Here is a 17,573-nt window from a genome sequence, read left to right on the forward strand (position 1 = left end):
TCTGAGGAATGTTTCCTGAAAGTTTGGCTGTACCTTTTTGTAACACCCTGTATAACAGTAAACAAAAGACACACCATGATGGAAAAAAAAACCAAATCTACGGGATTCGGATGCTTCCCATGATCTATATAGGTCAAACGCAGCTCGCAATACCAATACGCCAACACCTACAGCAAAGACTGTGAAAATTGGAATCAGACATTTCTCTTGACCACAGCTGATGATACCAAAACACCAATACCTTCATATAAAACTACGAAAATTGGAATCGGTCATTTCTGTTGAGCTATATAGGTCAACCATAACTACTGATATGAAAAAATCAACACCTACACCTACAAAATACGAAAGAAAAACTAAAACATCTCAAAAATTCAAAAGTCAGACATCCCTATGTACATTAAAACACATTCAATAGCCAATAAATACACAAAACATTACAATTGAGAAAGATAGACCCAAAAAAAAGAAACAATTGCTTACCACCAACAGATTTCTGTGCTGCAAAGTAGGTCGACCATCCCAAACACACACACACACACACACACACACACACACACACACACACAGATGGTGCCATCAAACACAACATGACGACTCTACAAACACAACCAACTTATAAATTTCGCGCTGTAATGATGTCACACACCGCAACACCCTTACGTCATGGGTCAGAGCAGATGGGTTGAATGGGATGCTGCTGTTGTCCCCCATTCTGAGCCCATCTCTTTGCACTCCCCTAAGATGCCATTGCCACCACCTCCCCAGTTGGCACAACCCTTGGTCCTATAAAACTCTGGGCATCAAGTGTGTTAACCAGGTCAATTTACCTAAACATTCTGCTACTCCCCTGTTTGGGGTAGCGACTGCAACCAGCAACTTCGCAATTTGACCAGGCACAGTACTATGATCTAGCCAAGTCATGCACTTATAGCAAAGGCCAAAAGGTAGCACTGGAAGTACAGTTAGTCAGGCTGTGAGCTTACAGCATTGATGACATTGTAGCTGTGTCAGTAAGCAAATGTCCCAGCATACGTAGAAATATAATACAGGACCCAAACAACAGAGGCTGCAAGTTTGGTGTCTAGGTTATATCAACAGAATTTTTATCCCACTGTGTGCCCAGTTTGAGGGGGTCCAGCACATTTATGGAGCAGAGGTTTCAGATGGATCCCTACTGCTGCATCTTCACTCGACCGACCTGCATACAATGTATACTCACACATGCACAAGACCGAATGTGACCATTAATTGTGTGTCCTCCAACTGTTTAGTGATTTCAGTGGTCACTTGTATGATGGAATGCATTGTGATTGCAATGGTCATCTAATTGATGAATTGTGTAGTGTAAAAGGTGGTTACTTATATGATGTGATATGCTGTGGTGTTAGTTGTCACACAAGTGACAGATCTTGTTCTGAAACTAGTGCTTGCTTGTGTGACAGGATGTGTCAGTGAGTGCAGTTCTCACCTGAGCGATTGACTATTTTAAGCATTTTTCACAGGATGTGTGAGTGAGTGCAGTTCTTACCTGAGCGATGGACTATTTTAAGTGTTTTTCAGTGATTGCTCTTGCAACGAGCACTGTACTGTGACTAAGTGGTCTCCCTGCAATGGGTGTTTTGTGACATTGTGATCTTTTCTGTCAATAGTTTCGTGAATCAACACTGCTGTCAATAACTGTTAACTTAGTGAGCAATTATGTCTTTTATGTGTAAGAAAGTGCCTATTGCACTTCTTATTTAAATTATGTCAGTATCATATATTTTCAGCCATCTGAAATTTCAGAGATCTGTACTGCTGCACCCTTTTGCTAGGTAAGATCTAAACCAAACCATCCTTTCTACAGAAGTTGATCTTCATTTAAATAATCCATAAGTCAGTTTTTCATAATATTTACTATTATTTTTGAAAATGAAGACAACTATGTTGTAGTTCTCTAAATTTCCCTTATCACATTTTTTTGTGGACGGGAAGAACTTTTGCTTTCTTTAGGTAATCAGGAAAGCAACCTGATTGGAATGACTTATTTATGATACATTTTAGAGATGCTTTTATGCTGCTAATACAGTATCTTTGTAGACACACAGGAACATCATTTAGAAATGGGGACAATTTGTTCTTAAATTAATGCACAGTGTGGGTGATTTCGTCTCCCATTTCAGCAGCAGTAGTGTTATGTGAGGCTCATAGTTATTTGGTGTTGTATATTGTGTTTGGTAACTTTTCTTGCCATTTGGTTGCTACATTACTAAAGTAACTGTCGATAAAGGTATTCAGATCCTTAGGCTTATTTATTTAATCACCTTTATTTCTTTTTTTGTGTTTGTCTGTTTTTGCTTTGTGCTACCAGTTTCTTGTTTTACTATATTTGTTATTGCTTTGCTCTTATTGTTTAATGTCTGTATGACCTTACTAATTTGAAATCTGTTTGCATCTTGCAGCAGTTTCTTATATGTCCTTTTGTATTTGAGGAAAAACTGTAAGAAGACCCTCTCATTATCTTTGCTAGAGCTGAGGTATTTGAATGTTCTAAGCATTCTGTTATTCTTGTTACCCAGTTTTCTCTGGCAGATTCTCCACAGTATGTGCTATTTTAGGATATTTCTCCTGAAATTTTAGTTAGAATATAATCACAAATTTGCTGAATTTTTCATTTACATGTGTTCCTGAATATACTTCTGACCATTTCTGGCTGGTGCAGTATATCATTTTATATTTTGTCTAACATGCACACTTTTTGCTCCAGGTATGTCTACTGCCTTGGAGCAGACAAGGTGCCTGTCATTTTATGCCTAGGCTCTGGGGACAAAGAAAAGAATTTACTGTCAATCATTAAACATCTTGTGAGGTACACAAAAAAGTAATTACTACCTTTTTCATGTGATGCAAAACAAGTTAAAATTATTCTAAATTATCTGATTTGTGCTCAATAGTAATATTTTTTACAATAGCAATAGGCAAGGGTATAACATTCTTGTATTTTCTCAGGAATAAAACTCAAGATGAGATTGTTATTTCAACTACCTCTGATTACTATTATCTTCACCCATGTTCACATGTTGATGAATTTGCAGATCAGAGGCATCATTGCGAAGTGGACCAACAACAAGAACCTATACTTTTTACGTAGCCTTGTTGGAGAAAATTTTCATTTAACTCCCTAAAACACAGTATTGCAGCTGTGACCATTAGTCAATGACAGAGCTATGTACCTGTCTGTGTCCATTTCTCAGGGTAATTATAAATCTCATACATTTCAAAATTATGTTTTGATCTAGCAATGGGTATAGAAGAAAAAACAGTTAATTCATCTTCAGTCACTAAAGAGTGTGTGGTGGTTAACGTATTGTAAGCATATAAATTGTAAGAGTTATCTGGGTAAACCATAGTATAGAATGCATCTGCCTTTGGCTCAATTGATAGTAGGATCTGTAAAAATTGTAGTGGATATAGTAGTACACTGTTCAAACAATCATTTGAACTACTTTCTAAGGCTTTTCTTAAGTTAAGAGCATCAATTCTAGCATTTGATAAACTATCAGTAATCCTTAACAAAAGAGTGTTTAGATCTAAGTGACTCTAAATGAATCTAATGAACATGGTTAATTAGTTCCAAATACTAGAGTTAACAATGCACGTAAAATAAATGAGTTCCTTGTGGTAACCTGTGCAATAAAAGGTTTAGTTTCACTGTGTGCTTGTGCAATAGCTTCAATACTTCACATTCACATAAGCACATGGCTAAAATAAACACTCCCATTATACTCTCAGACACAACACACATTTACGTAAATTACAGGATCACTCAGAACGTGGTGATGCCTTGGCCTTCAAGTCTGGACTGCAAGCTCACTATTCTAGCTTTCTGGGTTTGAAAACAGCAGGTCGCCCTCTTGGTTGGTCCTCGTCATATTGCAATACTACAGGAAATCCACCCATAAATGGCTTTACACGGTTGACATGTATGACAATCAAATGAAAGTGCAGTTGGAGCTTAAGAGTGGCTGGTAACAACATCTCCAAGATAGGATATGGTCCTTTTCAAAACTTCTTAAACTTTTTGACTTGACTCTTCTTTAACACCGTGTTGCTCAGTTACACAAGTTCTCAAACTTGATACTGAGGCACTGCTACTTGGTGGTCGTGTTGTCTTCCTTGCTGAAGAAAGGATTGATAATTTCACTGTTTTACTCCCCTCCATGCTTCCTTTAGCTTGCGTCCTAGATCCCTTATGTGTTCATTGATTACGATAGTTAATTGTACAAAGTCCAAGGGTGAATGCATTCTTCTTCCATAGACGCTCTCATATAGACTTGGCCAGTTGAGCTGTGCATTTTGGCATTGTAACTACTTACCAAGTATGATAAACAGACATTCCAATTGTCATGTTTGCTGCTCACATAATGGCTAGTCATTTTAATAATTGTCCTGTAGACACTCTTGATTCTGCCATTTCCTTCAGGGTGTGCTTGAGCAGTCCTTAACTGAGTTATTTGCATGAGCTTACAAGTCTGTTTAAGTAATTCACTCATAAAATTCGGTCCTTGATCACTAATTATACTTAATGACGATCCAAACTTAAGAATCCATTCTGTTACAAAAACTATAGCTATAGTCTCTGTGGTCTGATCAGGTATTTGTACCATGAGAAGGTATCTAGAGAAATGATCCAACATTGTCAATACGTATTTGTTTCCATCTTTAGTCTTAGGCAAGAGTCCTATAACATCTGGTCCTACTCGTTCAAATCATTCACTTGTTTCTGGCAGTTCTTGCAGTAGTGCTCTACTTTTTCCTACATTGTTCCATCTGTTACTGGAATCACATTGTGAAACAAACTCAAAAATGTCAACTTTGTGGCTTGGCCACCAAAACATTTGAGCTATTTTAATGTTTGTTGCTTTTTTACCGCAATGTCCTGATAATAAAGAATTGTGTTGCTCAGTCATGATTTGCTCTTTCATGCTTTCTGCAATAACTAGGCAATTTCCTTTACTAGTGATTTTGTACAATAATCCATCTATTTTGACAAAATGTTGATCATTTTTCGATAATTTGCATTGTGGATTTTCTTCTTGAGCTGCCTTTAACTCTTTTTCTCGACTTATTGTAAGACAGACATTGAGTTTTCAACTCATTGCATCAGCTTTCACATGTTGTTCAACAGGCCAGTGAATAACCTTAAATTGGTACTCATTCAGTCTTAATGCCCATATTGTTAATCTGGAACTTGGATCCTTTAAGCTCAATAGCCATTTAAGTGTGATATGATCTGTAATAACTGTAAATTCTCTTCCTGTTAAGAAACATCTGTTATGTATTATACCAAAAACCAAAGCACAAAGATCTTCTTCAATAGTAGCATAATTACAATCTGCTTTGTTTAACTGTTTGGAAGCAAATGAGATTGGACATTCATGACCATCAACTTCTTGAGACAAGACTGCACCTATGGCAAAATTGGATGCATCTGTTGAAAGAATAAAGTGTTTACTGAAATCTGGATAGGCAAACACTGGGGCTGTAGTTAAAGCAGTTTTAAGTTCTTCCATTGCCTTTTTGCACTCTGTTGTTCATTTAAATGTGGCTCCTTTCTTCAGTAGCTGTTGCACTGGACGTGCTATATTCACAGAACCGACTATAAATCATCTGTAGAAATTTGACAATCCCATGAATGATTATAGTTCTTTCAAATTTTGTGGTTCAGTAAAATTATTTGCATCTTCAATTTATTTTGGATCAGGTCGAACGCTTTCACTGATTATTACATGACCAAGATAGTTAATTTTACTTTCTGCAAAATGACATTTATCTATTGATAAAGACAGGTTTGTGCTTCTTATACACTCAGAAACAGCTTGTAGTCTCTCAATATGCTGTTTCATGTTTTCACCAAAAATTATTACATCATCAACGTAAACAAGTGGTTGTATTGGGTTGAGTCCTTGTAAAACTGAATCCATCAGGTGTTAAAATGTAGCTGGAGTGTTATAAAGTCCAAACAGCATACGAAGGCAGTTGTATACTTCTGTTGCTGTTACAAATGAAGTTTTTGCTTGATCATTAGGATGCACTGTCAACTGGTGGTAACCACTTGTTAAATCACATAAGGAAAAAATTCAACACCTGCCCAAGTAATCCAAGGTTTCCACTAAATTTGGTAAGGGATAAATGTTGGTTATGGTAACAGCATTCAAAGATCGGTAATTAACTCAAAAACAAAACTGTGATTCTCCAGAAATCTGTTCTTCTTTACAATTACAACAGGCAAACACCACACTGGGTCTAAAAGATGTCTTCGTTTTTATAATTCTGGCTTCTAACTGTTCTTTAACCATGTCTTCTACCAACTCTCTTTGACTAAATGGTATTCGGTAAGGTTTCTGTGTGACTGGGGCTGCATTCCCTGTATGAGTACGATGCTGAACTAAATGAGTGACAGGTAAATTTGCGCGTTCTCAAAATAAATCTGAATTCTCCAACAAAACAGGTGCTAAAATGTTTTGTTCATCAGCTGTCAAATGTTCTATCTTCTTCCAAATCTTGCACTTTAGTTCATTATTAGTTACATCTTGTCATTGTAATTTTGCATTGCTGTCACAAAAATCTGTTTTTATAACTGCAGCATTTGTTACCTCATCTGCAATCTGTATTACGTCACTGTTACTTACACTCGACCCTTCAGCCACTTTTGTTCCTTGTGGCAAAACAACATCCTCATTGCTCATGTTTGGTATTGTAACCGGGACTTTAGTGACATTCTGTCTCACCATAGTAGCACCACCTATGCTTCTAGCAACATAACAATACATTATATCTAGTAATTCACTTTTCTTGGCTCACTCAATTAATAACAAAGTTCCTTCCTTGCATCGGCGAGACTTAACTTCAACATTTATTGTCTTTCTTGCTCCCTTGGGAATTTGCTGAGGCTGATCAATTTGAACATCAACTCGGATGGTTTGAACTGATACATTGTTTGGGCAGTCCATTCCTATGATATCAGTATTGCTGCGCCTTTGAGTTCGATCTGAAGAACAAATTCCTAGGTTGTAGTTGCTACGGCCTACTGTGATATTTCTTTGTGTGACAAATATCTCTGCCTCATCAGCGGACAAGAAATCAAATCCAAGTACATCGTCGTAACGCATTCCATTATTTGAAACTACTTGCACCCTTGCTATGTATTTATCTTTATTTTCACTTTCATCTTTGTGTTGGCCAAGAATTAATTCTACATCAACTTTTCCATAGTTACATGGCTTTCCTCCATTTGACCTTCACACTTTTAATAGTGGCGGCTGCAATTTATCCCATTTATTTATGCAAGACAACATCAATGAGGTCTGTGTTCCAGTGTCAATAAGTAGTTTGACGTTTCTCCCACAGTATACAGCACCTATCACAAAGTCATTTTCAGTCTGATTTTCGCTGTTACTACCAGGAATCACTGATTATGGCAAGGGGCGGACGAATTGGTGGCCGGTACATCCATGTACTCGTTTAAAGATCTGACAGATTGTCTGTTGTTTGCATTACCTTTATTCTTGTTGCAACAATCTCTCGAAACATGACCCTGCATCCCGCAATGATAGCAGATTTGATTCCCTTCACAATCCTTATGCTTGTGACCCAGATTATTGCATCTGTAACAATGTACTGTTGTCCAGAATGAGATTTTCACTCTCCAGTGGAGTGTGCGCTGATATGAAACTTCCTGGCAGATTAAAACTGTGTGCCCGACCGAGACTCGGACTCGGGACCTTTGCCTTTCGCGGGCAAGTGCTCTACCAACTGAGCTACCGAAGCACGACTCATGCCCGGCACTCAGGTACTGGCAGAAGTAAAGGTGTGAGTGCCAGGTGTGAGTCGTGCTTCGGTAGCTCAGTTGGTAGAGCACTTGCCCGCTAAAGGCAAAGGTCCCGAGTTCGAGTCTCGGTCGGGCACACAGTTTTAATCTGCCAGGAAGTTTCAATGTACTGTTGTGTTGAAATCTCTGCATTCTTCATTCTGCATCTCGTTTGGGCATCTTAGTGCTTCAATGAAAACAACAGCTGATTCTACTACTTCCTTAAACATTCTACATTCTTCCAATGTAACAGCTTTGCTTACATCCTCTCCATGCAACCCATGAGTGAATGTGTCCAAAGCTCCCTGGTTGGCTTCGAACAACTGAATGCGATCTTCATTTTCATCTTCTACTAACTCGTACATTTGACAAATGATATTTTGAATTCTGCCAGCAAACTGCTCGATAGATTCGTCTCGTCACATTCGCAACATGCAAATCTGCTCTCTGTAAAATTTGATTGCCTTTTTATGTTTAAATCTCTGAACAATAATCGTTCTAAAGTCATTGTAATGTTCTATTTTTATGCAAGTAGGCTCCACGATAATGAAATCTAGTACTGCTCCCTGATTTCTTAATTTGGCAACCACTAGCTTATCGGAATCTGTCCACGATCCTAACCGGGTGGCACCTTCAAGTTTACGAAAAAGCAGTTTCACATCATCTTCAGGTTTTCCGCTAAACTCTGGTACTGATGGCAATAATGAGAAATTCTTTATTGTAGTTGTACCTGTACTGAATGAACTATCATTTACCAAGTCTTTTGGGATGTTACTCTCACCTCTTTCTGCTTTTAACTGTTGAATCTCTTATTGCAGTTCATTAATAACAGTTGGTAGATATGACTGGATAGCGACCTTTTGTCTAATTTAACACCAATGAGTCACTCAAACGTGAAATAAAAATCCATCACTGCCTTTTGTATTCTAGCCAGACTGGAGTAGGCCAACATGAATTCCAGCATTGAATGTCCCTGAGTAGTCAAAAGATGTTCAGGCTGCTGGTGCTTGAAGTTCATGTTGTGCTTCAGAACTGTAGATTTTCAATAAGAATCCCAATGCTGACACCACATCTATAAGGGGGTTGTGTATTGTTGCCCCGGATGATGATTACATGAATATTTTGTCAGGATTTGTAAGCTGTGGGTCTTTGAGGTGCGGCGGCAATACGCAAGCACCGAGAAGTAAGATTAAACAGTCTTATTAACAAGGGCAGATTTTAAAACACGCACACCCTGCATAACCATCATCACTGTGTCTGATATCCTAACAGCGGTTAATTATGGCCGTATTCAAAGGGTCCATGTTAAGCTAAGAAAAGAAACATATTCGCGCCCGAGGACGCACAAGTTAATTCTGTGGACTGCAGCCAGTAGCGTACTCACTGCCTTGCATTCCAGCCAGACGCTGTGTGTACTGACCAAGCAAATTGTCAGCATTCCAGATAGGCTAGCTGGCGAGCACGTGTTACGTACTGTACGGCTGTGTACAACCTGTAGACCTTTACAGCATCAACTAAATTCTAATGGGCCCCTTTAAAAAGGTCTTGAGGAGACATCACTTTGTATTGTGTTATCATATTCTGTTGCTAACCATTTATTGTATTTTTTGTTTTAAGTATTGAAAATTCTCTGGTTGGAGGTCAGGTGCAATCAGTGCTGAGTCAGTGTACTTTACAGATGAACTTCACATTGCCGCAGCAAGTAAAATCAGAGCATATAACTCCTGCTTTCTTGACTAGATTGTTCCCGTACCAAGCTGTAGGGTTTTGGGTAATATTCTAGGGTAGAGAGCTGGTACAGATTTTATCTTTCTGAGATTTTTCTCCAGTTTCAGAGTATTGTCATAGAAAACTGTATTTCTGATCTATTTTTAACAGCAGTTATCATTATAGCACCCTTATCTATGTGATGATATTTTGTGTGGATGTTTATTAGGGATAAACTGTGTTGTAATCTAATAGTAGGCACAAGGTTCTCATCCAAATCTGTTTTTGTGTTACGGTAAAAACCTTTGCTCAGTATAGTATGGAGTCGGTGGACTTAGTCAATATTCATTCAGCTGAAGAGGTAGTGGAAAGCAGAGGCATGTAAACCACAATCTCAAGATCCCTAAAATGAAATTCTGCTGCAGTTGTGAATTCCAGCTGCAGAACAGAAGTGCCCACTCAGGATGTAGCATAAGTCACAAAGCAAAAAGGGATGACTACTTGTGGGGAAGCAAGATGCATTAGGCAAGATATGGCTTTTGTGAGCACTTAAATTATGAATTAGCAGAGAAACAGGAAGGTAGAGTGAAGTAATTAGAATTACTGGATCTATGGAGAAGCTACCAATATGAGAACCACGGTAGGCAGGAATCCCTAGGTGACACGGTCGGCTGACTTTTAGGCTGAGTGATGGATTAGTCATTAGAGCAAGAAAAAAATTATACAAGAACAGCTGACCATGCACAGGAGCAGGTCTCAATAGAGATAGATACTTAGGCAAAGTCTAAGGAAGATCAAGTCCCACAATGTGTGAATGAGGAAACCAAGACTGCTGTTAGTAATCTGATGATAAAGTTCCTGATGAAAGTGGGCTAAATAATGAATTACTCGAGGTCAGGGAACAAACAGAATCAATTTTTTCTCAGTGGACATGTAAAATAGTTGAAACAGCCAGAATTGTGAAGAAAAAGGTAATAGATGTTAGGGATGGGCAGGGGGGAGGGTGGGTGGGGGGGGGGGGGGGTCAGTGCAGTAATGTCAATGTGAATAGAATGAAAACAAAATGACACTGACCTTGAGCCCCAGATTAGACTATAACAATCTGAATGCAAATCAACCAGTTCAAAATATTTCACTTTCTACACATGACATGCTGCTGGCAACAACACTACCCACAACAGTAGTGATAGAAGATGCTTAAGATTAGAAATTTTTAAATATTTTCATCAGATAAGAAGATGGTATATATTGTGTGGTATTCATTTGTTACTTTGCAAGTGTGTTGCCATCATCATGCAACATGACACAAAAGATAAGTTATGTAAACAAATATATAAATGGTGATGGAGCCCTATGGGTAACTGAAATAAATGATTCATGTGAAACCTACACTGAGGTTACAAAAGTCATGGGATAGAGATATGAACATATACAGATGGCACCAGCATCGCATACACAAGGTATAAGAGGGCAAGGCATTGGCAGAGCTGTCATTTGTATTCACATAATTGGTGTGAAAAGGTGTATAATGTGATTATGGACACAAGACAGGAGTTAACAGGCACTGAATGTGGAATGGTAAATGGAATTAGGTGTATGAGACATTAAATTTCAGAAATCATTAGAGAATTCTATATTCTGAGATCCACAATATTAAGAGTGTGCTGAGAATATAAAATTTCAGGCATTACCTCTCACCTCGGAAAATACAGTGTCTGACAATCATCACTTAATGACTGAGAACAGCAGAATTTGTGCAGAGATGCAAATAGACAGTTATGTCACATGAAATAATCACAGAAATCAATGTGGGATATACAGTTATATCTGTTGGGACAGTGCTGTGAAATTTGGCATTAATGGACTGTGGCAGCCGACTACCAATATGAGTGCCCATTCTAACAGCACAACATTGCCTGCAGCACCTCTCTTGGGCTTTTGAACATATTAGCTGTACCTTAGATGACCGGAAAACTGAAGCCTGGTCATATGAGTCCCAATTTGAGGTAGTTAGAGCTAACAGTAGGTTTCAGGTATGGCACATACCCCATGAAGTCATGGACTCCAATTGTGAACAAGACACTTTGCAAGCTGGTGGTGGTTCCATAATGGTGTTTACTGTGTTTACATGGAATGGACTGCGTTCTCTAGTCCAACTAAACCAACAAGTGACAGGAAATGGTTGAGTTCAGCTACTTGTAGACCATTTGCAGTCAATTATGAACTTCATGTCCCTAAACAACACTAGACTTTTTTTGGATGACACACACTGAGCAACAATTATGTGCAGTTGGTTTGAAGAAAATTCAGAACAATTTGAGTGAATAATCTGACCACCCAGAGTGTCCAACATGAATCCTATGAAGCATTTATGGCACATAATTAAGAGACCAGTTCATGTACAAAGTCCTGCACTGGCAACACTTTTGCATTTATGAATGGTTATAGAGTTAGTACCTCTCAATATTTCTGCAGAGGACTTACTATGACATGTCATGTTGAGATGGTGCACTACTCCTTGCAGTCAGTCAGCCACTTCCATCTTATTTTGTTTTAGCTCTGTCTACCACTTTCTTCCTGTGTTGTCCATTTTTTACTGCTGGGAGCATGCTTCGTCCCATGCTTCAGTGTAGGTAGGCCCATATTTTTCCGAGCTTGTTACCTATGTTTTAGGTTCTGTTTTTATCTTACTGTTCTGAGTCTTTTCTTGACACCCATCTCAATCTGTTACAGAGCAGGCACTGAAGACCTTGCTGTGGTGCACCCATACAACCCTCTCCATCCATTAGCCAAGCAAAAGCGGGTTCAACACAGTATTAGGTGGTATCACATGACTTTTGACCCCTCAGCGTATGAGGATTTTCAAAAGGCAATTCTTGCATAATCAGGGTTCAGTGGTGTACAGGTAACACTATGGAAGAAAGTTCATATTCAGAGTCTAAACTTTTCAAATTGGAAGCTTGTGTCAATATTTTGAAAAGTAACTTAATATGGCATGCTACTATGATTGAGGATATTCCAGTAACTATTGTACTAGACACAGGAGCATTTGTCAATGTCATTTCCAGAAGCTCTTTCACTAAATTGTCCACAAAAACCATGTTTCATTTCACTCCTGTTCGGAACTGCAAGATTATTGAAGGCACTTGCATGTGATCCAGAAATGTTAGAATGATGGCGATGTCAGTAAAACTAGAAAATGTAGCAATACAATGCACCCTTCTAGTAGCTGAAGACTTGATTGTTGACTGTGTTCTGAGCCTTTATTTTATCTGTGAGGACAAAATATTGACTTCTCTACTGGTAAGATTTTCTTCCTCACTGGCAGTGAAAGAGCTAAAGTGGAGCTGCTGTGGAAGGATGGTAGCCACAGAATGTAGTGTCTAAGCTTTCAGATCAAATTCTATTGTTGAGGAACAACAGAGGATAAGAGCATTTGTAATCCTGTTGAACAAAGAAGTTGGAGTCACATTACATGTATAACAGAAAGTAGAAGTGTCAGGGAACCTCACCAGTAAGGAAAGACAGCAGTACCACGGAATCAGTGTGGGGATACAAATGAAGAAAAACCTGGAATAATCCAAGGAAATACATATGACTTTCTACAACAATTTCTATCTTACAACATGGTCTCAGTGGAAATCACTAGATAATGAAACTGGAAGTATGCTCCGAGAACATATGTGGTTCATAAGGACATATTCTCATGACGAGCTAATGTTACAGATTGACTACATGAAACTATTTGAAGAGATAGTGAATCATTGGCCTCATTTGTCAACACACTACACAACAGCAGAGCTAATAATTCACATCAGGGGAAAGAAGGAATGGGTGGACCAGATCCCACAGGTTGCCAATGTCAGAGATTAGTTGGAGAAAAGGTTCAGGAAACTTTGAACTGTTTGAGAGACAAAGCATTCAGAAGAAAGCACAACTGTGACAAGAAAGTGGTAAAAATAGTAAAGTATCTAGTGGTAAAGGAAATATTATTAAGAAGCCACCCACCTTTTGAACAAAAGTAATAAAATGTGGCAGCCCCTGTATATGGGACATTTTTTTCCATTCTAAGAATTTCAAATCCTGGTGCATATTTATTAGTCATCATTAATTAAAGGATTTTACCCTCTTCAAGATTTATGGAAATGTTATTTTTAGTGGAATTAGTGTGCATCACTGTAGGAACACATTATCAATTGGAATGGCTGAGCAGAATATTGCATTAGTGTAATGCATAAAATAAGATTTTTTTTTTATTTTACAACATGACATTTTTAATTTAGGCTTAAGGTATATATTTGGTTTTGTGACTATATGACATGGGTTTATGTATTGTTGTCTTTGGTTTACTTTCCCCACAAAATTATCTATGTGATCATTCCAATTTAAACTATGTGTAGTTGTAATCACTAAGTACATAGTTGAATTGACAACCTTTAGATTTGTGTGATTTATCCTGTAAACAAAGTATAGCTGAATCTGTTTAGCACTCATGTGACTTCATACTTTTCGCTATTTAGAGTCAGTTGGCACTCTTTGCACCATACAGAAATAATGTTGAAACCATTTTGAATTTTGTTTTGATCAACTGATAAATATACAAGGCATTAAATGGCAGCATAACCTGCAAACAATCTAAGAGGGCTTCTCAGATCATCTCCTAAATTGTTTATGGAGATCAGAAATAACAGAGGGCATACAACATTTCTTTGGGAATGTTACATATTAATTCTATAGTACTTGATGACTTTCCTTTGATTACAGTCAACTATGACCTTACAGACAGGAAATCATGCATCCATTGACACAACTAGACAATTCAACATAGGCAAGCAATTTGATTAGGACTCACTTGTGAGAAATGATGTCACAAGCCTTATGAAAATATAAAAATATAAACCAGATTAATGAATGTAACAAGTGGCTCTAATGTGAAGTATGTTTCAATGATGACAGTAATTATAATTTATAAGTATTTCCCAGTGATTTGTTGTCATGTCATAGAATCAGGTGTACTGCCGGTGGTCTGTATCTTCCCAACACCACATTTCAATATCATAACTCAGCGTCTTCATCAGGTGTTCCCTGAGACTGGTTGACGAGCTGACCTTGTCCCATAATTATGCCTGGGTGGAGTGTGGTGTTCCCTATGTCGTCCGTACCCACTGTGGACATTTCTGGCGGTGGTATGAGTCTCTAGGCACTCCATTTTCGGTCTGTGCCCATTGCGGCTTTCTCTCCAAGGAGCTTGCTGCAACCTGGTATCATGTATGCCATTCTGTTCTGTTACTTATGCCAATGGATATCTGTAGTTCATTACTGTAGGAGAGAACTTTCTTCCGTTGTTTCTGTAGTAAGTAGATCCAGAGCAGGGTTCCAACCAGTACTAAGCTGATATCCTGTTTCCTGATTGATCGAGTTCTCCACCATCTTGATTTCAATCGATTCATTAATGACACTAGCCCAGAAGTGGGGGGTCTGAGCCAGAAACCTGGTTTTGTCATAATCCATGGTGTGCTTGAGGTTCAGGCGAAGTTCTGCTATTGCAGATGTAGTTACCTGTCATAGCCTGGTGTGTCTTTGGTGTTCTTTACATATTATTTCAACTGTTCTGGTAGTCTGGCCGATGTAACACATCCCACTTTCACAGGGTGTATGGTAGACAGCAGCTTTCCTTAGCCCAAATCATCCTTGACAGGGTCCTCTTGATGAGAGGATGGTGCTCAAGAGTTTGCAGGAAGATAATGTCTTGGTGGTGCCTATATCTGCCAAGGTCAGCAGAATCTCGATGAAACAAAATATCAAGAGTGTGTTCTGCCCACTTGGCAAGATAAGGACACTCCTTGCAAGTGTCAAGAATGATTTGGGGTTAAGGAAAACCGGTGTCTACCATACACCCTGTGAATGTGGGATATCTTACATCGGTCACACTACCAGAACAGTATAACTAAGATGTAAAGAACAACAGAGACACACGAGGCTATGACAGGTAACTAAATCTGCAAAAGCAGAACACTGCCTGGAACTTGAGCACACCACAGATTATGGGAAAACCAGGATCCTGGCTCAGACCTCCCACTTCTGGGCTAGCGGCATTAATGAATTGATTTAAGTCAAGATGGCGGAGAACTTGATCAACTGGGAAGCAGTATATTACCTTAGCACTGCGCGGAATCCTTCTTTGGAACTACTACAGAAACAACGGAAGAAAGTTCCCTCCTGCAGAAATGGACTACAGACATCCAAGGGCATAATTAACAGAACAGAATAGCATACACCATACCAGGCGGCAGCAATCTCCTTGGAGAGAAACACGTGTGGTCACAGACAGCACAAAGAACTTCAACACAGGCATGATAGTGATAGGATCATGCCGATCAGGCGCGGACCCAATAGGGAACGCCTCGGGATATCGGCTACTTCAGAAGAGAGCCACAACCTGTGCAGACCGAAGATGGAGCACCTAGAGACTGATACCACCATCAGAAATGGCCACAGTGGGCGTGGATGGTGTAGGGAGCACCACACACCACCCAGGCATAAATATGGGACAAGGTCAGCCCGTCGACCAGCCTCAGGGAACACCTGATGAAGATGTTGAGTTACAACATCGAAATAACGTGTCAGGAAGATGCATTCCACCAGCAGTACACCCGATTCTCTGAGATGACATGATAATCATTCATTTAGAAGTTGGTCTAGCTTGTGACTAAAGCTGCACCAACATTCGTAGACGTGGGATATGTTGTAGAATTTGGTGTGATGTCTTCTACACTTTTAAGTTTCACTCTTCTTCAGAGATGCATGCTTGATTTCTGAATATTGACCTTTTGTGTTTGGCATAATATATTTTTCATTGTCTAAGATTAAGCTACTTGCTCCACATATCAGCTTTATTGAATGAATTCATGAAAATATGAGGTAATGCTTTTCAATTGCTGTAGTTGTCATGAGTTATGGAACTTCTATGAGAGAGGTTTATATAAATATGTGGAACAATATACATCAAGAGAAAATGTTGTTGATTTTTTGACAGTAAAATGGGTACAGAATCATGAACATATGTGAGTACAGTGTTTTGAAGAAGGGAACATATTCAATGCGCACAAAGTGTATCAAATGACAGATGTGCTAATGTGTATAAGGATCCTGGTTTATTTGAAGGGTTTGTGAAATGTACCACAGACAGTCTGTGACTGTACTGTATTGGTATTAACCAGTTTGCTAGTGAAACTAGAGTTTCGAGTGATGGTCTAATGATAGTCTAAGAAACATTTATGATTGCATAATAATTAACCATGTAAATAAACTTCTCCCAAATCCAACAAATTCAGCACAGCTGATAATTTAAAATTATTGGTCAATATGGTGTCAGGTGAAACCTCCTCATGTAAAGATGTCTCAGTTATTATAAAATGTGATAGAGATGTGTGTAAAGTTTGTTATAAAAGGTTATGCAAGTTACCCTGTGTATCAAGTACAAGTCATGGTAGCACAATAAATGTGTAAAAGTGAATCTAAAGTATATAAAAGTTGGTCATGACTGGATATGCCATCAGTGCTTTACAAGTGCCTTGAAAAACCAAATATTTAACACACTAAAATCAAAAGAAACAATAATAATGGTTCTCACATTCAATTTAGTGATTATAACCTTGTAATACCATGAACTCCACAAGAAATATCAAGAACTGGAAATAAAATACCAAGGATTGTAGTAAAATCATCAAGTAGCACAAGATGTTGCTGCGAACAGTCTTTCTATGCAGAAACGTAGTTAGTGCCGACTAAAGCATGTAAAAAAACAGTAAGTGCACCTCTGGTGATACTGCTGTCAAATAAATACTTGATTCTAGATGAAGACTGTAATAAAACAGCAAACACAGATGAACCAAAATCAGTGACTAAATGTCCAATAAAGTGCACAGTCGAGGGAAGGAAATACAGAAAAAACCATAACACCTCCATAACAAGAAAGTCAGTTACAGCCACAGTATCAGTGCAGCCAGGGTCA

Source organism: Schistocerca gregaria, chromosome X (assembly GCF_023897955.1).
Source record: "Schistocerca gregaria isolate iqSchGreg1 chromosome X, iqSchGreg1.2, whole genome shotgun sequence".
Lineage (NCBI taxonomy): Eukaryota > Metazoa > Arthropoda > Insecta > Orthoptera > Acrididae > Schistocerca > Schistocerca gregaria.